Consider the following 24,232-nt stretch of genomic DNA (forward strand, 5'->3'; position numbering starts at 1 on the left):
TTCACATCAAAAATGATGACGCTGTAGTTAGAATACAGCTACCCGTTTGCCTCAACGCCTCTCCTTTTCCTGTTGCCACCTTTGCAACGGAGCTTTAAACACTGGTATCAAGATTTTGCTAGATATATATTACTGAGCAACAGTTGTACGAAACAAGTCACCCCAGATCTTTTGTTCCCCAAAGATGTTGAGCAACTGCTTTTGCCTCACAGCAGAGTTAAAGTGGAGGAGATTTACAAGGTCATTGACAAATGCAAGTATTGATTGAGTATTAAAGTGTCTTGTGATTAATACAGCCTTCGAAGTAATTAGTGCAGAAGATCTCTTATATCTCACCATGTTTAAATAATGTATCTGTGAACATGCGGGCCCCCTGTCAATCACTCTGGCTGAGGCCAAACATCATATCACCTGATAACTCATTTGGAAACTGGGCTTCCTGCCTGCTGAATATCTTTCAAAAACAGCAACTCTTCCCTAATTGCCTGGGGTGACCTATATTTAGAGCCTTGCAGTTCACTGCGGGGGTAGAGAGAGAGGAGAGAGCTAGAAAAAAAATGCTAAAGCATGCTATTCCTACAACGGTAATAAAAACCCAGGAGAAATATCAGAGGCACTGAGCACAACTGGCTGAGGGACCCATGGCAGGAACACGCAAGCAGCGTTTGCTCAAGCCAGACCCTCGATTGCCAGATCTGATGTAGCCGTACAACTCTCTTCCATTCACACTTAGGTAAGAGTCTAGATTTTCTCATACGGTGGTCGATACTAAGACTGGGAATTACGAAATTGCAATTTGTTTTTTAATTCAAAGAAATATGTAAGCCAAGATGGACTCGATTTCTCCCAGGTCTCCCAAGTTTTTATTTGGGAAAGAGGTGTTTGACTAATACTTTTCAAGCTATATCTGCATCTGGCTCACTTACAGATCCCAGAAATCTATGATTAGAATGTCTGTGATTAGAATAATAGAAAACAGGGCTGGAGAGGACCTCAGAAAGTCACTAAATTGATCCTCCTACCCACAGGCAGAATCAATTACACCTAAGCATCTAGTATCCTGGCATCCTAGATTGAAAGGATGGGCCATGTTAATCTAATAGCAAACTGGTTGTAAGGTCTCGATCAATTTGCAGTCATCTGCATCCTCACTAATTTTCCCGCTCCCTGGGACTTGGGACCAAGAGGCTCATAGCAAAGCCTAACTCCTCCTGAGGTACAGGACTGCAGGAATAAGAACAACTTAAATTCTGAAAGGGAAAATATGCTCCAAATCCAGAAGATCTTCAGGAGAAAGTAGATAATGGAAAAAAAAGGGTGGAAAAGGTATACGCAGCGTGTAGGAGGTACACAACCTCAAGGGAAGGAGGGCAAAGAGAAGAAATATGCACAGTCACACTCAAAAAAGGTTATGTTTTGGAAACATTATTGCTAATTTATTTCCCATTTTTTGCAGCTATTTAAGGAATACTTTGTGTGTGTGTGTGCGCGCGTGTTATTATATAGTGGAGCATAATACCTAGCTTAAAAATACACACAAGAATGTGCTGAGAGGAGAATTATACAAAGACCTAAAAAAGTCACTCTGCCCTTCCACACATGCTCAGCGACATTTCAAAACCACTGTATAAGGAGCCCACATTCCTCATCTCAAAGGCTCGGGCTCTGCGTGGGGCTCTGTGTTCTGTATTTAAACAAACTCTTTGAGCCCCTCTCGGTTAGTCCTTGAAGTAACTTCTGCAGAGGGAGAAACCTCGGCTGATGCCGAGGACTCTCAGGCTCGGGCTGGCAGTCTCAGTATCCCTGTCTCGGCTCTTGGACCCCACCAGAATGGCCTAAATCTAATCGGAAATGAGGACACCATCATCTGTGGGAAGATCGGGCTGTCAGCAGTTACCAGAACTACGCGGGAGCTTTTCTGGAGCAAGCCGGCATTTATCTGTCACCTAGATCTAGGAGGTGAATGTGCTGCAGTAAGTGCCACTTCAGCAAAATAAGCAGCTTTGCACCTTCTGGGTGCTTTTTGGAGTCCATGAAGCACCAGGTACTCATCTAATGTCTTCTTAATCTCTTTCCTACCATTTTCTTTAAACAATTGTAATCACAGGGTTCCTCTGAAGCACACTTAGAGATCGTTAAACATTTACTGCTTATTGGGTAAATAAGGCTCTGGGAAACCGTTTCCTTCAAACTCATTTGTTTCTGAACTGCTGTTTGATTCCAGTTTAGAAAAAGCAAAGAGCTGACCTGCAACCCCACTATCCGTCTCAATCTCTCTCAATAGAGACTGAGGACTGGTATAAAACAGAGAAATGCTGCTGTCACGCAGACGTGGCACCCTCTCGCCCACCGGCCAGCGTCAAGAGGGTGCACAGCTGCCAGCCCTGACCCAGCTCCTGGTTCGGGGGAGAGCCGGCCCCGCAACACCACTGTCTGCTGGAGAGGGCACAGGCCTCGCCTCCCACCGCCCATTTAACTTTCGGGGTTAAAATAGGCAACATACGGAAGTTAATCACTCTCATACATAATCAAATCAGAGCAATTCCTAAACTAATTTAGAGGGGGTAAAAAGACTGAAAAATCCTTCTTCCTGGAAGACAGCGGGCAAAATCCAAACCTGGGACTTGTGCCTTTTTCTTTAGACAAAGCACTAGAAATGTTCTCCTGCCTTCAGTGTTAATCTCGCTTTCTTTTTTCTTGCACCTGCTAATGTTCCCTCCCTCGTACGTCCCTCTTCCTTCCCCTCTTACAAGTTTATTTATTATGACTATTTTACCAGCTATTGGTTCAACACACTCCACTCAAATATTCATCATTTAGTTCTCCGGGTAAATCGTATTTAATCAGCACAGGAGAGAAAATAGCATAATTATAGATGCCGGATGCCATTACACTCAGAAGAAATTAAACCTTGTCTTAAGCTGTCCAGTGGTGCCTCTGATGAAAACAAGCAGGCTGCATTGCTGGGGAGGTTACCGAGAGGTTAGTGGCCACAGAGGGCCAACCGTACCTTCTAGGCTCTCCGAATCCAAGGAACAGGGAGCGGTTGAGAGGCAGAGTAGGGGAAAGAGAGAAGCTGCTATGGATTAACAGGGACCACCACGATTTGCCATAACGAAGCTGGTAAATGCTTTTTTTTTTTTTTTGAGAGTACAATAAGCCAAACTCCTACCTTAATCAGAGGGCAGGAAAACAAGGTTGCTACACAGAGACGTGGTGGTTGTAAACAAACCCTGTCTGCAGCAATCCTCTCCTAAGAGTAAGGACAAAGATAACGCATGTTTCACCTCTGGCCTCAGGGTGAGGCTTGCTTTAGCAGCTGGTGAACCTTCAGAGCAGGAGCTAGGCTTCCTTGGCCGGTGGGTCGGCTTCGCACCGCAGCGCTGAGCTTTACTGGACTGCACGCGAACGGTTCGACACCAAAACAGAGGGAAGAGAGGGCACCCACACAAATCGCCAACCCACGGGTAGCGCCTAGTCTACTTTGTGCCAGTTAGAGTACTTCTGTGGAATGGGGCTTTTTTAAGGTAAATAATTCTATTTCAGTAATACTAATGGACAAATCTTCTACTGATCGATAAAGTCCGAAAAGTTATTACAGCAACAATGATGCAAATAGATTCCTTAAGCTGCCTGGAGGAAGAAGTGGGGCAGCCTTCCCCAGCTGGCACCGAAGCACTCAGAACCTGGCGTTACCCTCATACAAAGTACCCCAGCTTACCCGGGTTACGGCACAAAATGCTACAGGAGACGTTTTACCTGGAGACGCTTCTTATTCATCACTCGACATCAGTGCTCAGAAGCGACTTCCCAGGCTCAGACAGAACAATGGCCAGAAAGGCTGAGTGTTGTATTTTATTTATTATTTATTTTTTGCTAATAATACATCTGAGGTTTAGATAAGTAACTAAGAGGAAGGAGAGCTCCTTCTAGTCCATCCTGCTGCCGACAATTAAGAAACCTCAAAGTAATTTTTGAAAATGTCAGCGTCTCATTTAGCAAACGGATAAATAATGAATGAAGCATAATCACTGTCCTGTGCTGGTGGTACAGCTTCGCGGTGTCATTAGTAAACTAACGGTATAATATCTTCGTGTCACAGTTTAATTATATCTTGTAATTAGTTTCAGCAATGGATTGCACAGAGTCAGGCCCCCTGAGCTAAACAAAAGGTAATAGAACTTTCAGAGTCCTCGCATAAATCAATTATGAAAGTGTCCTGTGTTATTTGAGGCTTGTTTGCTGTAATTTTATGCACAAAGAAGAAATGATCCCTGCTGCCTATGGAGGGTGATTCACCTTACCAATTGCCTGCCTAAATGAGTATGAGTACTACAGGAGCACGAGCCCACCCTGCGCTGTACATCTATCAATGCCCGCTCGCCTAAAGAGGGCTGGTAAGCGTGGCTGCTGAGCGCGCGAGCCGTACGAGCGCTGTACCGAGAGCGTGCCCTGCCTGGTTGTGGACGCCACAAATGCAGCAACGTCCCTGCAGACACGGAAGGATGGTGCTACGACTTCTGTGTGGCTGCTGCTGATGCGTTATAGGCCAGCACTGAAGCGATAATCGTGTCATAACTGTGTAATCCTCTGCGCCCAAAGCTGCATGTCGCTGCATTTCTGTTTGTGATCCCGAGAGGACCACACCACCATCCAGGCAACACCTACGCCTTCCTTCTCCCTCTTCTTCATCCACAGAGTGAAAAAAATCCCCCCGCACGAGATGGCTGACCTCTGGCTTGCGCTGGCACGTCAAGACTAGCCACCAGCGCTGGTTCCTGGCTCAGCGGTTCTCTTCCTCGTGCATTCCTGGGTTAGTCCTTTCTCCTGCTTGATTTCTGATATTACTCGCTTGCTGCCACGCGAATGAATCAAGCAGGAGAGGGCCGTACTGGAAACAGACCCGTACAGGCCGAAGGGTCCACTGAGGTTACGCAATTGTAGTTGCAGCAGATCAAAATCTCTGCAGCCATCCTGCAGGCTGCTACTTAAGCTCCGGAAATTCTATAGAAGACGCTCTGTTCTTAAGAGCTCTTTATACCACGCCAGCAGCACGTGCATATATAAACTGCGGATATAAAAACCTGTACCTGTAAAGTGGCTGTGAATGATCTCCACTATCCCAGCCTATACCTTCTCACACAGTTTCAGGGAAAAGAGTTGCATTACTGGAATTAAATGTATAAAATAATGTTTTACAGTTCAGGCTTAATAGCTGTATTTTATTTGCATATTTTTCCACGGTCGTCTTAAAAGTACTACGAGTTCTGTTACCGTCCCTCCACGTACCGATGCACACGCATGGCTCTCGCTGCTCTGGTGTCTGAGTGCCTGAATCATTTGTCTTTTCACGTTCCTCCTCTGCCCCCACTGCTTGGTGTTGGAAGCTGCCTATGTTACGTGGGATGGAGGAGGAGGAAAAAAAAAAAATAAATAAAGCCGAACCTCTCAGTGTGTCTAATTTTGGCCTACCGAGACCTCCAAAAGCAAAAAAGGCTCAAAGCAGAAGCAAAGGGCTATCCGCAGGTCACCCAATCCGAGTCTGAGTGTCTGGGATCCCTACTGCGGGCAGCAGAGGAGAAGTGTGGAGAAGAGTCTGAAAGGTGCCAAGACATGTAATCGTCTCTGTTCTGATCAAGCTGCAAAACACACTGGGGTCCTGGTTCAAAGCCCTCATCAAGTCTGCCTTGAAAGTGAATCTAGTGGCATGCTGGCCTTTCTGTTTATACAACAACTTACAGGTTTAAATGAAAAGCTGCTTGATAAAGCAGCCTGAATCCTCCTATTGTGAGCCCTTCAGCAAATTTAACAAAAGAAAAAGCACTGACTAGAAAAAAAGGGGAAAAAAAAGTCCACTCCTCGGAGCGGTGCTGCAATCCGGCTGGTTGCCATGGTGACATGATGACTTGTTCACATGGCAACATACCTTAGGTCCACTATTAAAATGATGAGAGTAAACTGGGTTGCACTAAGTATAGTATCCTGTCTGCTGCACAAGCCTCTCTGCAGCGGGAGCTGGGACAGATACTGGTGTACGGCAGGAAGGAAGAGCAGAACAAAGCTAAGGACGGGAGTTTTGGTGGGCAGTGGAAAAGTGAGGGGGATAAACAGAGTTTTAGATCTGTATCTGAGATGAATGACAGCTACACAGATGATAAACCGCATTTTGCTTTGATATAAAATCTGCCTTTATAAGCTAAAGGATACTTTCCATACATCAGTAACATGCTCCAGAGGGCACCGAACTCTTTAGGAACTGACCTCCAGCGAGCACTGGCAAAAAATAAGTGGGGAAAGGCGGGGGAAGTCCCTGGAGAACCTATTTTAACACAAAACTAATTGTGTTAAAAATAAAACTTAAGAAATAGCTGCTACAGCGGTGAGACGCAATCATGTAGTTTGTCATTTACATTAAAATCCTAAACAGCTAGCAAATGGTAAATTGTGCAACATCTATTTAGGCAGAATGAACACCCAAGATTGCAAAAATATATCCTCATTGCAATGTTATTGGTGTGTTTTCTGCAATTCTTTTAATTTTAACAGATTTAAAGACCTCCTCCTGATAGCACAGAAAATTGTGATACTGCTGGGGAACTCATCATCCCATTGTCCCTCATTTAGATGAAGGACAGGATGAATCTCCTTGGTTTATGAGCATGTACGTTACACAACAGACACGAGAAAGTCTCTTAGAAATATAAAACATGAGAAAAAATACCTTTACTAGAGAGTCTATTTTAATGTTGCCAGCTTCCTTTTATTACTTTCTAGAGAAGGCAGTAGCCTGGTACCTTTCTTGCTCACCAACTTCAGTACAAATTTTTTGCTTAAAACCATGGCTAGATAATGCAGTGGTTTGGAGCACCAGCAATTTGGAGGCACCAAGCACAACCTGCTAACGTTTACTTTTATCACCAAATAGTTAAACAAAACCCATAATGGCATGAAGCCCATAACACGAAGCAGCATTCATTTTCCCTGTTCTTGTCGCAGCTACAGTCTCAGCATGTTGCCCTTCATTTGTCTGCAGCCCTTTCCTACCTTCTCAAGATCTCTAAAATTGGGGGGTGACTTCTGGGCAGCTCCGGCATCCCTCGCCCTCGAGCCGCCTGTCGCCGGGCTCTGCCTCGCAGAACGAGGCTGGCAATAAGGCTCGCTACAGCCTTACCGCGACGCTGGTCAGTGCTCCATAGATGGCCGTGGAGGCCGTGCTGAACGCTCCCAGCGCGGAGGGTGGGAAGGCCCCTCAATCTGAGCAGGTGTCGCCGCAGAGGATGGTGCCTTTCATCTCTGTTACTGATGAAACAATAGCTTTGTCCCACTCCCCGAAATGCACCGAACTATAACTGCCTCGTAAGGACGGTAAACTGCACGTGGAAGAAAAGAGGAAAAACCCTTCTGGTGTCTATCAAGCCATCATGACAGCTACACTCGTGTTTCCTCCTGAGGACCAAAATAACTACAAAGTGCATGAAATCATTAAGCACGTGAAAACCCCAGAGGTAGGCTTGGGCTAAACCTCACGATTTCCCAACCAAAAGGCATCAAAGAACAATCCCTCATAGTTCATTTGCTGTTTCCCTTCGCTCTGCACATACCTGTATCAGTGAAGTTTGCCTCTGCTCGCTAAGCGCAGAGCATTAACGCTGCGCATGCTCCTCCCGCACGGAGAGGAGTTTCCCTGCCCATCGCCGAGGTAGGCAGGCGCGGGGCAGACAGCGGGAGAGAGGATGGCAGCAGCTGGCAAGCCCAAGGCGGGACAGAGAGCCTTTCAGGTGCGTCTGCACATTTGCACAGCCACACCTGCACGCTCGCCGTGTGTAGGAGGTTTTCCAAACAACAAAGGGAATCTGTCATTTTAAGGTAAAGTAAATAGAATATTTTGCGTGAGTCGATATGACTTTGCAGGAACACAGGTGATAAGGTGCTGACGTGGTAGGAGCCCGGGAAGCTAACTTCGCAGAGCGGAGATGAGGTCCCGATTTTGCCCATAATACTATTTAGTCGATAAACTAAACAGTTCAACCGAACCTTAGAATTTTTCAGCACGACGCAATGCTTCAATCAGACCTGCAATTTGGTATCCAATACAGAAAGGTGTAGAGCAGAAATTAAGGCTGTGTCTGACCGGAAAAATCTAAAAGCAAAGAATAGGCTTCGTATTTCCATTTTGTAAAGACTGATACCTGACTGTAGAAAATATACCTACAGGATTTTTTTCAACTGGTGCAATTCATAGACTTTCAAAGCAGGCACAGGGGGTCTTTTGCAATGCTTTCCTTCTCTCATCTTCTCCTGCTCCACATGTGATTTGCTGCTTTCCACTTTCCAGTAGTTCAGCTCACACCTCCCCGATCCCACCTTTAAAATAGTTACTTCTACAAATTGCAATATTCTTACTATTTAAAAAAAATAATCAATCCCTATAAAAAGCAGAGAACTGGAATCAAGTTCACCGATTCCCAAACTTTTAATGATAAATCTAATTTTAGAAATAAGAATTATCTGAAGGATAAATCAGGAAGGAACTTCAGCCACTTGCAAGAACTTCATTAATGGAAAAGGAACCTGAAGGTTCGCCAGTGAGACAACAGGTGTTTAAACACTTCCTCCTACCTATGCTCTCACGTCGACTTTATTTTCAAGTTTCACTCAATGATGGAGTTGTTTCTTAGCTCCTTGTGTGCTTAGCCATTTAATTAAAGCAATCCATATTGAATTCATGTCCAGATGCCTTGACCAGCAGAGCCAGATCCTCATTGGCATGCCAGCTGCTCAAAGAAGAGCACGGCCCCTTGCATACTAATCAGAGGAGAAGGCAGTGATTCATCAGCCTACGATACTGCTTCAGCATCTACAAGCACTTATGACATGTAATTGGTGGTGCATAAGCAAGCCAGGCCACATTAAAAAGCCTACAGATAGTCAGAGATAAAAATTAATGACTTTTGCTTTGTGTAATCCTGCGTGCTTGGGGGTGGGGGGAGACTGGGATTAATGGACAAATGTAAGTAGGCACAAAGGAACAAAGAGTTTCTTGGCCTTGTTTACATATTGAACAATAATAATAAAAGAAAAGTGACAAGTTATGGGAAAGGCAAGTGTGAATTTTCGGCACGAGTGAGTTGGAAGACTGCTTGCAGTTCATTACGGATGCAGAATTTCCATACTCATTATTCCGAAACAAACCTCCTTAGAAGGCCCTTCTGGGACCAATGGCAGCAGTTTTTATTATTCATCTTTTGCTAGTATTGAGGATGTCATTAGAAGAGCTGCACTGAGCTCTTGCTGCATGGCATACAGGAAGAGAGGAGCATAACTATCTTGGGAGGAATAGCTTATTTTTCACGAGGCCAGAGCAACCACAGAGTCAGGGTCACAGTGGGCCACAGCTGTAAAATCAAGAGAGAGGAGGGAGGTAAATCAAGGACAGCAGACAAAGACATTACGTTATGCACCCATGACAGCAGCTTCTGTAGATCAAGTTCTCATCGAAATATTCACGCATCAAAGTTGTCGTTTGAGTCTCCCTCTTCCTGCCACAAATCCTCTCTTCCCCAAGGATGGGTACACCCTCCTTGAAACAATTTTGAAAAAAAATGCAACTTTTCTATTTTTATTTTTTCTTTAACCATTGCCTTCTCTTCCCCCTTCTGAAGTCTTGATGAGGTGTGTCCATCAAGGAGAACAGTGAAACTGGAGACACTTGAGCTGTCTTTCTGCTTGGAGATAACAAAAGGGGGGGAACAAAAATGACGCATGCGTGACAGTATACACAATTGGAAACTTAGTCTCACCTCAAGTCTACCTCCAGCACCCCAGGCACAATAACCTACTTCAGCAGCTTCCAGGGGTAGAGGTCTATTGATTTCAGCAGAAATCTGCCCATGTACAATAGCAGAGATCTAGTAGCAGACTTCCCTTCTGTCATGAAAATTGCCAATTACGCGTACAGCTGCGTGTTCTCCAGCACAGAGGCCGATACCTCTAGTTTCATTTCTAAAGGTAAATGCTAGCTCCAGTTTGGACTCTGATTTCAGTCCACTTCAGCCACCACACTCATCCAAGAAAGGCAGTTTAGACCTGTTGAATGGAAGTTTCTACTTTGTGACTGGGAGGAGTTATTTTAGGAACTATTGATTTATTCTAATTGTATCTGGCTTAGTGCTATGAAAAACTGCCATTACCATGGCAATAGTGTTACAAAAAAATGGAAAAAAGACCATCCTTTAGTCAAGCATGTTGTTCATTTTAATACAACAAACCTTTCCTACGGAGGTCAAATATAATCACTGCATGACCCGGAGGTACAAACCTGAAACTTGCTTTGGCATTTAACCCAGACGCCGCACAACCACGCCTTGGCACCTTCAGGTGCTGGAAAGGGCAGGCTTTAGGATGAGCTTTCAGCAGAATGACCTGAGAAATACCCAGCCGTGCCACCAAGAGACCTTTGGCGCTGATGCCAAGAGCAGCCGTGACACCATGCAGGAGGGACAGCATCCCTTTCAGAAATCTTTTCTGCCTGCAAGTTCTTTGCCTCAGAGAAGACAAGACAGTTCCTGAGGCTCACACACACCAGGGAGGAGAGCAAAGCTCTTTGCTTTTCCTTTTCCTGGTGGCTGCCCCTTACACGGCTGACACGGCCATACCGATGCAGCGCAGACATGCGCTGGTATCTGCAGGTGACTGGTGCGCTGGGCGTTATGCAGATGTGGTCCTTTATGCAGCATAAATTAACTCACATTCGCTTTGATTCCATCTCCTAACTGGTGACATTTGTAAAGGTAGTCTGGAGGAATACTTAGCCTTCCCGTCCTTTCACATCCCTGAAGAATAGAGGCTAAAGCGCTGGGACTCAGAAAAACAGAAGATCATTGATATCGGCAGGCAGCTGAGCAGAAACTCAGAGCTATCGGTTATGTTTAAGGTCTTCTGCTGCGTTACAACCTTTTGTTCTGCAAATCTTGCTCGTTATTTATCAGTTACGCCAGTTAATTATGTCTGTTTTGCAGAAATATTTACCAAGGGTAGGTGAGAGAAGCAGAAGCCGCATCCGCAGTCACCATACGATATATTTACAGCTGGGGCTTTGTGGTGCAGCTAGCTAAAAGAGGATTAAATTACGCTTTGTAGATTAAGAGTCTGAACACTATAAAACTCATAAGCCTTTGTATGCTAAACAAGAACTTTGACTCCCACAGGAGCTTGCAACAGGGATTCTGCATACACATAGACGACTTGAATTTTTTTGATATTTCAGTGTATCTTTCACAAGCAAAGATATTATCAAACTCTTTTGGAAACATTTTATCAGTACAAAAAAGTTAAACTGAATTGTGATGTCCAGAACATTTTCATCGCAGTTCCTCCACACAGTCATTCAAATAGACTTCCCTCCTGTAACGGTGCTATCACCAGTCATACGTTACCCATATATCCATTCCACTGCTCCCTTCCCACTAGAATAATACTGTCCCAGGTCTTCGCTTACTTGGAAAACGTACTGACGCAACACACGCACCCCCTTTTCCTGCCCCCTCTCTTCTCCTCCTTCCCTTGTCTTCTCATACATAACTTACACAAAGCACGCAAAAATTCTTCTTTCAAGAGAACTTTTTCTTATATTTAGACAGTATTCTGCTTAAAACAAGGACAAGCAGCATTATTTGGAGATAAAGAAAGCAAAAGAAGCCTTGAGTCTTTACAAGCCATAACAAAAAAATTTACGTATGGATCATCTACAGAGCAGAGATATGTGTGTATGTGTATTTTCAGCTAAGAGGAAGGCAACTGTCCAAGGATTCAGACAAATTATTTTTGCCTCAGCCTTATTTTCCATTTTTCCCTCCACACTTTCAGGTGAAAAACAAGAAAACATTTCAGTTTGATGTGCATCTACAACTACCTTCCGCAACAGAAGACAGAACTAGATGATAAAAGGTTTCACGCAGGGATTTTTGGGGGTAGCCATTGCAGTAGTCTGCCAACAGCTGTGCCTGGATTTAAAAATACAAAATGAAAGTTTCCTATGTAAAGCTGTTCAAGAAAGCGGGGATTTTCTTTATACATTATGGGTTGGACACTTTAAGATAAGTCTTCCATTATCATCATCCATGGCAAAGGCGAAGTGGGTTTAGAGCAGCTATTAGCAATCTCTAACGCTCAAGATAATGGCGAAGGAACTAGCTCAGGCGCGTCTAATCCACCTGCAAGGCTGGCTGCTGAGGTGGCGAGGCTGCTCCCAGGGGCGGATGGAGCCCCACGCCCGCAGACAGCGCCCGAGGCCCAGCTCAAACCAGCGGCCAAACTGGCTTCGCCTTCCCTACACGGCAGCACGAGCCCCCGATGGCCGGCCGGCCCCGCGGCTTTGCTGGGCCCCGCGGGGAGACAGCTCTGCCCAGGGCGCCCGTCCTGCGCTGCGGGCCCTCGCCCCGGGGCGGCACAAACCCAGCCCCCGCACCGCGGCCTCTCCCCACCGCCCCCGGCGCTTGGGCTTAGCCAGCCTTGCACCCCCGCACGCAGGCCCCGTTTCGCTGACATACGAGTTTTGATGCATAACGCAGTAGGAAGCGGCTGCTGCTGGGAGAAACGGCTCCCCGGTATCAGCTGGCTCCAGCTAAGAGAGGATGCTCTAGGGGCGATATGAAATGTTAACTGTCCGGGAATAGCTAAGAAGGGCATGTTAAACAGTAATCGCTAGGTAACTGTCTCAGACAGACAGAAAGAGAGGGGAAAAAAACCTGAAGTAGCTATCTTTAAAGAGAACAAGCAGATCTGAGTAATCCAATTTAGGGGAGATAAGAGTCTGCTGGTAGCACTGTCCTTTAACTGGACAAACGCCTTCGTTCAAGTGTCAACCCCAATCCTGGGGAGGTCAGCGTGCGGGGCCTGCAGCCTAATGTACTCCTGAATTGGCTGAGTGGATTTCCGAACAAACACGCTGGTCCAACAGAATTGATTTTCAGCAGGCCGTATGGGTCCCTAACGTAATTATCCTGCAGTGAGTCAGTTCACAGCAGCCCCTGCATTTAAAAGCTGCTGGTCAGCCGAGAGGAGAGGTTACCGCTGCTGCCTCAGCCTCTCCGCCAAGTACAGCTTCGCTTTTAATTGTTTAAACAGCAGTGGAATTTCTTTTGCTCTTTCTCAACAGAGAATCATTATATCCCTGTTTAAAGAGGTCTGGAGGGACCTCAGAAGAAACTTTCCCTTCAAGCTTTGTGTGCTAATGAAAAAAATCAAGTCATAGCTCTCTAATAGGCGAATTCAATTTGTAACAAGCAAATACAATCACCTCGACACCAGCGCCGCACCACAATAAGACTTCCCCGGTTTTCGCTCCTGCACAACGCAGCCCGGCCCCGCCGCCCGCAGGCCACCCCCTCCAGCTGCCGTGGCCCGGGCGGGCGCAGCCACCTCGGCTGCCAGCCTGCCCCGACCGTCCCCGAAGCACCGCTCCCGCCCGGGGCGGCCGCCGGCTCCTCGGGGCAGAGACCGCGCAGGTCACAGCTCTCCGCCAGACGGGCCTCAAGAGCGGCACGGCGCGGCACGCTGCCCGGCTCAGGCGGCGTTACGGCGCGGCTGAGAGCAGCCTGCGCTTCCAAGCTAACAGAGGACTCATTTCCAGGCACTTTAATATACAGGTTAATTCCTTAACGAAGTTCCTATAGTGCCTTTCCTGGAACTGCTGACATGAATCAAATCACATCTAGGGAAATCAGTTGGTGCAGAAGAGCCAGATTTTTCCATGATAAAATAATATCAGATTTGTATACCAACAGGAGAGAGCAAGATCAGTTTTACAGTGTTTCCCCTAATTTCTATTCTTCTCTTTCTCAGTGAAAGTTTGGACAGACTCTGAAAGCCAGGAGGGAACACCAGAAGGTCTGTGGTTCCGAGATATGCACAAAAAAAAGCCCATGCCATAATACTGGGCCTTCTCCTACAGACCTTGCCAATAATAACGATGTGAAGAAGCACTGAGTACTCTAATGAGATTCTCCCCTTCCCTCTTTCATCACAGCAGTGTCAGATCTCTATAGAAGCAGAGGTATCACCCTCAGCCAAAAAGCGCAGCCCCGCTATGCTTGTTCTAGATGTCATTGCATCTCTCACAGCTTTGTCCAGCTGAGTTTTGTCCCGACTACCTAAAAGTTTCCCACACTGGGGAAACCACCAGCACTGTAGGTCAATTCACAGCAGTTGTGACAACAAGGATGCATCTGTAGTACAAGTACTCATCTAGGTGCAGACATAAAGACGATGAAGTTGCTTTATGATCGCCGCTAAACAGAAGCGATGAGCACAGGACGTTCCAGTGTTGCTGACCTCCAGCCCTGGGAATGCAGCACTCCGCACACCACTGGATGGGGATGAAGAACCGCTACGCTGGCTCCAGCTCAAAGCCAGGGTCCTCTCTGCGGCCGTGGCCAGAAAACACGGGCAGTGCCGCGCGGCATGGCAGGCGGCAGCTCGGGGCCTTACCCAGCTAGATATCTCATTCGGGCTGCTGCGTTCCTTACCCACCAATGAACCTCCTCTCCATGAATTTGTCTAATCCATTCTGAACTCATTTATTCTTTTGTCCTCAACAATATCCTCCGCAATAAATTCCATGCGTTAATTATGTGCTCTGAGAAAAGGTACCGACTTCCCTTTGTTTTAAACTTTCCCCACTTGGCAAATACCTCTTACTTCTTGTACTCATTCCCTCATCATCTTTCCTGTGCCGCTCACAATTTACAAGCTGCTACTGCATTTCCCCATCACATTTGTTATCACAGATGATGAATTCTAGCCTTTTTAGTCCCTCTGCTCATAGAAAGCATCACATATCTGTAAACAGTCTATCTGATCGACTCAGTTCCCCGTTTCGACGTTTTCAAGTACGGCCTAACATCCTGATTGTCCTTCCAGGGCTGCAGCACTTACACAGAGCCCACCCCTCATATCTCCTCTGAAGAGTGCCAAAACAATGTTATAATACACCCTCAGCTTTTCACAAAGCCCCTATTTCATCCATGGTGCTAAAAATTTCTTGGCAAACTAAAGCTCCACCCAGACAAAGCTGCCTGATTTATTTTGTATTGAGAGAATTAGTGCAGATGCAAGCTGCTTCGGAGCTCGCCAGCCCAAAGTTGCAAGCGAGCAGACAGCAATCGTTCCTAGACGGAGCGTCTACCTGAGTAACGGATTCACTGCAATACAATTTTGTGCTGGCTACATCTGCGTTTCCTCCAGTCAGTCAGATGCTGCTTTAACTGTACTCTGCCCTCCCCGCTGCAGTCACAGAAAGCCATCTGTCAGATTCTCAGCCTTATTTCCCTTTTCCTGTCTTTCCCCAAAGTAGGAGCAAATGGGGCCAGATTCCAGCTGTATTTTTCATCCTCCAATTAGCAGGCTCCAATTCATCACTCTGAGTATCTCCTGGCATCAGTGCTGAGATTCCCTCCTCACGCCTGGTAAATCGGTCTTCATTTAAAACCCTCTCTCTTAGCCCTAAATGGAAATCAATTCTGCAAGTTTAGCAAATAGTTAATTACTCCACAAAGAGGATTGATTGGCCTTTGATCACCAGAAAGCTCTGTAGTGCTATTAGTCTCTTTCATCTGTGATTAAACCACAGAGAAAAAGAAACAAAAACTAAATTAGGCTTCTCCTGTTATCCTACAAATATTTAATGACGGGATAATCTCCTAAAGGTGCGATCAGGGGATATACATTCCACCAGGAAATGTCTCCAGCTCAACCTTGAACCCAAATTCTCTCCCTGCAAAGAGCCTGGCAACGAACTTTACAGAGGAACAGAGCGGAGCTCAAAGAGACGCTTTGTAGCACACACTCTTCTTGGCCTTTTCTTCTTTCCTCTTCTTATGTACGTTTTAATGCAGATAAAGATTTTCCCAATGGAGCCCTGACATGAATAATAATAATAATAAAGGCTTTCTTTAAATTCAGTTTTGGCTCTGCTGACTTTCTCAGCAGGACAAGACTGTGTCCTGTTGATTTGCAGCATTGTACAGAGCTGTTTCCCCAAATGATGGGATCCTCCCACTTCAGACAAATTGCAAATATCGCAGTCTCCCACTGCTAACCCACTCTAAAATTCAGTCCCAAAGTAACGCACTAAGCTCACTGCGCAGCCACCTATCCGCGCTGCAGAAGAAGCCACGACAGGAAGGTCACAGGATGGAGAGCAAGGATCGAGTTGCATTTCTCACGTCCCGGGCAAAGATAAGGTCCAGGAATCTTCCTTTTGTGACATTAATGCAAACCTCATTAGAGGGTGGCTGGCAGATCCCAAGTGGCTAGCACAGCCTGCATGTGCTCCTCGCCATTACTCACTGCAGCAGCCGCCACGGTAACCGTTATCAGATGCATTACAAGCCTCTCCAGAGGACTCGGCAGCCAGGGCTACAGCTCACGTTGTTAGGTGCTTTATCAACACATACTCAGGAATTGCTCCTTCCCCAGCGCCGCCAGAATTTTAGGAGAACTGTGGAAACACACCTGCTCTTCTCCAGCAATTTTCACCGGCTGCAAACGGTGCTTTTCCCGGCATACGCTCCCGCATGCAGTGAGGAAGGTCGAACCCAGCACCGGGCAAGGAGAGCTGCCCAAATTTCTGCAGCCTTTGCCTCTGTGGCTGGAGAGGGCAACGGCCGTGGCGTCTGGCTACCGGCCAGTCCCTCAAAAGTCGGCGTGTGACACCAACAGAGCCGACGGGGGCGAATGGCCAGCTTGAAACGATCGCTTCCGCCATCAGGCGCGGTACACAGACACGCTGTTCCGCGGGTCCACCAAAAGACAAGTATACAGACGTACACGGAGGAGGAGGTTAGATTTCAGGAGGCGTATCTTGCCAGGTAAAAGGTGACCTGATTAGATGCAAGACTGGGAAGCAAGGAATGGAGCTGGTAAGCCTGCACTTCAAGAAGTTTCACAACTTGCTAGGAAAACTGAGAAAGTTATCGAAACTTTTTTTAGCACTAAAATGTCATAATATTCTTCATGCAAGAAAAAAGAGGAGCCTCCTGACATGTTTTCAACTCTCGAATGGCAAAGAGTCCTTGAGGGGCCATGCCACGCATCAGGCAACAGCAGGCGTTAATTAGCCTAGATTTTCTATTGAATTGTTTTGTGTGTGCGTGCGTGCGCGCGTGTGTTTTTCTTTCCCTGGGTGTCTCATTTGCAGAATGTTCAATCATCCCCTCTCTCTTTCTGATTCTGCGGTCGTGCGTACTCCTGTGCGACTGTCGAGTCCTGACACCTGTCAAACAGTGCCACAGTAAATTGGACGTGTCAGCCCCAGCGTGCTGGTGCCAAGGTGTGAATTAGATAGAGGCTCTCGCTGCTGTTCTTCCGACCTCTTTACTCCATTGCTAGGACATCCCGAGACACACCAAGCCTCAGGGCATCCAAAACCCAAACACAACAAAAAAAAAAAACACAAACCCATCGCAACCACAGCCGGGCGCTTAAGGACTTAACACTCTTTTCTCTATATGAAGGGAAGAATTTAAATAAACAGAATTTGTAAACATGCTGATTGCATTTGCAAAACTGCTAGAAAATGGGCTTGGCATTTTTGTTTCAGGCCATACCAGGAGGCCAGAAAGAAAAGGGAAAGTGAGGGAGTAGTTAGTGGACCTTTCAGATTAAAAGACGCATAAGTCATTCTGCACAAAGAAAAATATTTGTTTATAAGGTGCCCATCACTGTAGACGCGGTTACCAGAAAACTGCGCAAACAAAAAAAAACAACAACCCAAAAAAATGTATATGACTGAAATCACCCCGACTCCAGTTCCTTACCTTGCACGGAGGTTGGGGGGTTTGTTTTGTTTTTTAAAACAACAGCTCCCAGAACAAAAGGCTGATTTGTGCAGCAGGCAGTTCTGGGGACCACCTATTGCACAGGGCTGCAGACACATATGGTGCTGCACAATAACAAATAAGAACAACAATAAAGAAAGCTGCACCCACTTTGCTCAGTACGGTGTTCTCAAAGTTACACAGTAAGAAGCAATTATCCCAAAGTGGCAATTTTATTTGAAAATAACATTTAAATTAAAATGGGCATTTCAGGGCCTCCTGCTGAAGAGTGACACGGGCTGTTCAGGGGCCCACTGTCACTTTGTCAGCTGTCACACGCTGCCTTCTGCTAAATGGGCACAGTTTGCCTTTACCCTTTATCCAGACTCTTAAAAATGCTGCATGCATTTTATGAAGACCAACTAAGTGGGACTGCATCTCTGACAGCTGTTCCAGCTTGGATTCTGTGAAAGTGCTTTGCATACATCTATCTTCTTGGCTCACAATTTGGATAGATAACAAAAGCTGAGGGGAGAGGGTTGAGCGGGCTGGGGACAGGGGTGGAACAAAGAGCTTTCGTGCCCCAGTCACCTGTTAGCATCCAGGCCAGGGAAACACCAACTGAAGTGGATGTTTCATGAAAAGTCAGCTGGGGGGCTTTGGTTAAATGGAATTTTAGCTCTTGCGGTTCCTTGCAGTAGTTAAGTGTACCTCCTGCAAAACCCCACCGCAGTCAAGTGTCCTCGTAGAGCTGGGGGAAGAAGGGATGCCATTCTGGTCTTGGCACCGAGCGCTACCGACCATCAGTACGAAGCTGACAGCGTGACAGGGAGGCAGGACTCCGCTGCATTCCTTTACATTTGAGAAATTCTGAGGTGCTCCTCAGAATCTGCCGATTTTCCTTATTCTCTCCCCTCCTCTTTTTAACCAACACATTTATTAAAAATTGCCATCTAACAAAACCTGCCCTTCAGTTGATACACAGCCGTGCCGAACCTCTGACGCTGCAAGTTACTGCTTTAACGGCTCTCGCAACAACCTTCCCTTGAGTTCAATGTTCCCCATAACCCAAAACATGTTTCAAGTTTCAGATATTTACCGGTGCTCCTATGTGCACAGGCTTACGTTCTCCAATACGCGCAGGCACGTTCAACAGCAGGCCCACGTTGTCTCTAGTCTTCCATTTGCTGCTGAGGTACCTGTACAAACCCTTTTGGTTGCCCTTCGCTCCCCTCACCAGGTTCACCTCCAGGTGGGCTTTGGCTTTCCTAAGCCTACGCTTGCATGCTTGGCTAGTATCTCTGTGATCCTCCTGGGTCTCCTGTCTAGGCGGAGGCAATCCCTAAAACCAACATAGCTCTCCTCAACCCGCCTTGTCTCCAGGACCACATCCCATGGGAAAAGGACAAAAGGTTCTGATGAAACTGGCAATTGCTATTGGCAAGGCAGAAGCGAGGCATAAATTTAACATCATGCCAATACTGTCTGAAATGATTCACTAGAATCACTAGTTACGTATGCTGAGGACTTTGCAATTATGAAGAGTTAAACTGCTAAATAGTTGAATATATAAATATTTTAAAAATTAAACCTTGTTCATAAAAAATGCCCATAGATAAAGGAGCTGAATGCTTTGACAAGAACACCACAATCTGATGTATACAGTTACTATCGCTCATTATTTGATTTCAGCAGTGCTGGCGAACAACAGACCCAGGGTCCCTTTGTGCTAGCAAGGCACCATCTGCAGAAAACTCAAACCAAACACACCAAAATGAAATGAAAGGCCAAGTGCATGTGAGAGAAGCACTGCTTCTCTACAGGGATTAGCAGGAGCCTTGGGGTAGCTACCGCCGCGTTTCCTTTCCAAGTGCTAGCGGTCCGTTTCGGCACCTCCTACACAATACAGCTGAAGGAACTGGTGGTTACCAAAACTCTTCCTTTTTTTTTTTTTTCTTTTTTCCCCTGAGACTCAAGAAGAAGTGTTTCCCACTAAAAGGCCAGGGTCTTGGGTCAGAAGTTTTCCTGCTCTGTTAGTCTCTCTGTGCCTTGATTCCCTTCCGCAACATGAATGTGTTTTCATGCGAGGTTACATTACAAAGGTTTTCAGAGCTGTGAGATTTTCACATCTATGGTAATGAGGACCACTTCAATACCTAGAGTAGATGGAACGTGTGCAGGAGATCTACTGATGGGAAGTAAATTCTAATTTCTTCCTGCTTTTATTGCTGATTAAAGTCAAGAAATGTCTGTAGTTTGCTCCATTCTGTGTTGTGAGATCTCACATAATCGCTGACAATAGTTTAAGGTATTATCTGATCTATGAAAGTACATGTATTTAAAAAGAGGTAAAAGTCTTAAACCCAACATATTAAACATGAAAGGGGTGTCTGGTTTACTTGTTCAAAGTAAGGGATTTGCTCCCAGGAGTGACACATCTATTACTAATTAAACAATTAATTTATTATGCAGCACTTGCAGAAAACAACACATTTGAAGTCTGAAAACGTCTGCTAAAGAATGGAAAATAATTTGGATACAAATAATTATCTTCAGGATTTTTCTTTACATTGGAATATGCTTAACAGAATTCAAATGTTGTTTTCCCAGAGCTGAATAATAGTCACTGTGTCACTGGTAACGCACAGGCAAAGCAGAGCAATAACGGGTCGTCATCTTTCCTAAACGTGCCTGTTTCTGAATCATTTTAGAGCACGTGTAGAGAGACAGACAGACAGACATGTATCTACAGCTTTTAGTTGTTAGTCTGCAGGATCAGCCTTAACATGAGATTCTCTATCAGAAACTCACACAACAAACTGCCACTTGGCTCCCCAAGATCTTTGTACTGGGCAGGAAGGCGAGCTTCTCCATCCTTTCCCTGTGACCAAACATCGAGTGAAACCTTAGGCACGTTAGGGTTAGAAGAGGAATTGTCACGATTTTAACCAAACGCTGCAGAGGAGAGCTCATTGTACTGCACACAATGGTTAAGTTTATTTCTATAAACAATCAATAGCCATGCTGAGAGCTGGAAGTCCAATTATTTCCTCAAAATATTAACTGCAACGTTGTTGTGTTTCATCTTCTGAGGCAGATTATGCAGCTGGCATACGTCCCCGCAACAGCACAGTCCCCAGTGTCTCCCTGTTCAGCTTCAGCACTGAGGAAAGCTTGTCTATTGGGGCTTTCTCTGCCAAAGCACCCAAATGCTGGAATGTGGTCAGTTTTTCTTTTCTCCAAGATCCAAAATTCCTTGCAAGCAAACCCACTGCACCTCATACATATATATATCTATCTATCTATATATCTGTTACTGGACAGGAGGAAATGGGTATTCTCAACCCCAAATAAAACCTCAGTTACCCCTGTGTTGATGATTCAAAGGTCTATCCCTCTGTCTAAAGGTATAATTCAAAATGGCATCCAATATCTTGTCTATCTCATCAAGAACTCCACTTCGCTAGAGCAGAGGTCCTAATCTTCCCTGCAAAGTCTCTTTCACTACCAGCTTTCTCAAATACTTTAACACTGAGGTCCCTATCTCAGACATCATCGGTTACTCCAGCTTTTCTCAGATTCTTGTCTACATTTGGCTTTCTTTCTCCACAACATCTCTAAAAATCTTTTACTAAACATCTTCATTTCTAAAAGACGTGTCTAGACACACAGTTGTTTGTCACATACAAAATGGAAACGTCCTTTCTCTCGTCTTAACATCTTCATATTCCTCTGAGAGCTGGGATAATCTTCCAAGTTTATCGCTGTGACACTGCAACCGTCTACAGGTGCTTCCTTTTCTAGCGCATACATAATATATTTATCTCCCTCCTTTATAGCTCCTTATGATCTCTTCTCCACTACTTCTCTTTTGGTATCTAGAGGCTGATTCCGCCTTTGTACTTTTCTTTCTATCAGCTTCCATTACAATTTTCTTAAAGTGTCTTCAAGTTTTCTACTGCGCTGCTTTTATAATTGGGGCTTCTCTAATAATTCATAAAATGGACACACTATTTCACAATTGTTTATTAAAGCTCTCCTTTTCCATGTTGGCTGCAGTTACGCTGGTTGCATATGGAGACCACAGCTGACCACACCATCCAGTATCACCACAATTTCTGTGCGCATCACCTCTTAATTTCTGGAATGCTGATCTCGGACTTTACAAGAAAACCCCTTATGCAGAGATTGTTTTTATCCCATTCATGCGACACCAAGTGCAAAGAAGAGTCCTGCTCAGGGGCACAGATCCAGCTGCTCAGGGGCAGAAAGGGAGGAACTATTAATGAAAACAGCCCTGCAGCTCCCTTTCCCTTGGCCACTTCTGATGAGCTGCCTGGCTACACCTTCCTCTGTGTGTCCGAGCCCACCAGCATAGTCGCAGCCGGTAGCCCCGGCACCGGCAGGAGCAGACGTCACCCCAGCCTTCCCTCGGCGCCCGAGATGGGGTTGTGCGGCTTCCCCAGCTCAAGCCAGCAACTCCAGGGCTCCCCAGTCTCTGAGAGCTCCCCCCAGCCCTGGCTGCTCAAAGTAATGTGTCTGGAGAGCGCGAAACAAAGGCAGAGAAAGACGACTTTCATCACAGTCCCTTTAAATGTGAGAAAGTTGCAGATCTTCACGGAACAAAAAATCCTGGAGTTCACTGCTTTACGCCTCAGTCTCACCTCCTTCATCCGCCCCCGCAGGGCTTGCTGGCAGCGGACAGGGCGATGAACACGCTCCTGTCTCCAAAACAACTTCCCCTCTGCACTACAGCCTCTCCTGCTCTTGCAGCACATCTAGACTGAGAAACAGCAAGTCCACAAGGGCTGGAGAGGGCACCAACAGGAGAAGACAGTCAGACGCCAAGTAGGTTCATCAGGAAAACAATGGGTGTAACAGAACCCGTGCTAACGTCCGAGGTGTGCAGCACCGGACAGAGAGCAGAGATACTGACGCAAGCCGGAGTTTTCCTTCCGACCCAGTAGCATCCCGCCCCACCTCAAATGGTATTACTTACACAGCAAATTAAGCTGTGTGAGGTTTAATGAGCAAACATGACAGTTCTCGGGAGCTTATGGCACTGCAACGCATCTTGCAAGAAAGGGGGCTAGAGAAGGAAAACATGATCAAGCAATAAAAGTCACTCTTAATTCATCACATTTCTTCCAGCTTCTGAAGATTTGGTATGTGTTTTATGAGAAATCAAACTCAGGGCATGACAACAGCCAAAAGCAGCAGGCTTAAAGATAAACACATTGAGGCTTATTCAGCGCATCAGAGCTCACTGAAGACGTAGGACAAAGCACGGTGAAAATACCACGCAGAACGTAGTGAAAACATGAAGGAAATAAAGTAACAGATAAACAGACCTCAGCAACCGAGAGGAGGGGATGAAACACGGGTAGACGCAGAGCGACACAAAACCACGGAGATGTTCCCAGAGCACACAAGTGCAATGAGCACGTTCATGAGGAACAAAACATAACTGTCAAGTGATTTGAGAAAGGAAGGAAAATGGGCAGAATGCCATAAAATTAAGATACATCTAGGAGAAGGGAGGAGAACAACAACACTCTTTTCCCCTGAAGATATTTACCTTATTAATAAAACTTGATAGCAGCAGCGCATTGCTGGCAGTTTGATGCTGGACAGCTCTGCCCAGAAGGGCATCAGCAGAGCTCTGCCCATGGAGGGCTGGACACACGACCACACCAGAAGCCCAGACAGGCACGAGATCTGCAACCTGTGGCGGCATAGCGGGCCCCGAGAAGGGACGGGATGTGCGGGCACTCGCCTGGTTCATACACGCGCTTCACACGCACTGCGAAGCTGCTCTCTTGCAGCTCTGTCGCAGAAGGTAGCCTCAGTGCTTTTGAATGTGATTAGGAAAAAGACTGGAAAATGAGATCCTCGTGTTCATTATGAGAAAACTAGTGCTTGAAATAAAGTCCCAAATATGCTTCGTAGCTGCCTTAGATATAACCATTATTAGCGGCCTTAAGAAGTGCAAGAAATTTCTATAACTGAAAATGTAACAAAGGAACAGAGTACTTGGGGAGAACAGTAGAAAAATCAAGCCCTTTTTTTAAAAAAAATATTTTAAAGGTATACATTTCTTGCGATTTAAATTTACCACCAAACCTCCCAGCTTCTCCCCCAGTGTACCAATTCAGAGCTACTTAGAAGGAAAAAAAAAGAGAGAAAAAGGAAAATCATTAAACAACCCCCCAAAAAGAGGGCTCAATGAGGTCTCATTTCGTCGTAATGAGCTCCAATTTAACATGATCATTATTTCTGACATTAAAGGCCCGTGAATAGTGTCACATGCCCAGAAGCTATTTTTTTTTTACCCTCTAATGCCAGAAATAACAAGCTGCAGTTGAGGGACAGTGAATCAGGGTCTGTAAAATTACATTAAAATAGGAATTTCACTA

The 24,232-nt window shown here is 45.8% G+C and overlaps 1 protein-coding gene and 1 long non-coding RNA gene across 2 annotated transcripts in view; one reads left to right on the forward strand and one right to left on the reverse strand.

Moving 5' to 3' along the window:
- ZFHX3 (zinc finger homeobox 3) overlaps positions 1-24,232 on the reverse strand; it is a 678,088-nt gene that overhangs the window by 287,691 nt on the left and 366,165 nt on the right. The gene's annotated exons all lie outside the window — the stretch shown is intronic.
- On the forward strand, positions 617-5,722 carry LOC142060805 (uncharacterized). Its single transcript, XR_012661937.1, has 3 exons — positions 617-733; positions 1,830-2,044; positions 2,225-5,722. It is a non-coding gene; the product is annotated as an uncharacterized LOC142060805 (long non-coding RNA).

The sequence above is a fragment of the Phalacrocorax aristotelis genome, chromosome 8 (genome assembly GCF_949628215.1).
Source record: "Phalacrocorax aristotelis chromosome 8, bGulAri2.1, whole genome shotgun sequence".
Lineage (NCBI taxonomy): Eukaryota > Metazoa > Chordata > Aves > Suliformes > Phalacrocoracidae > Phalacrocorax > Phalacrocorax aristotelis.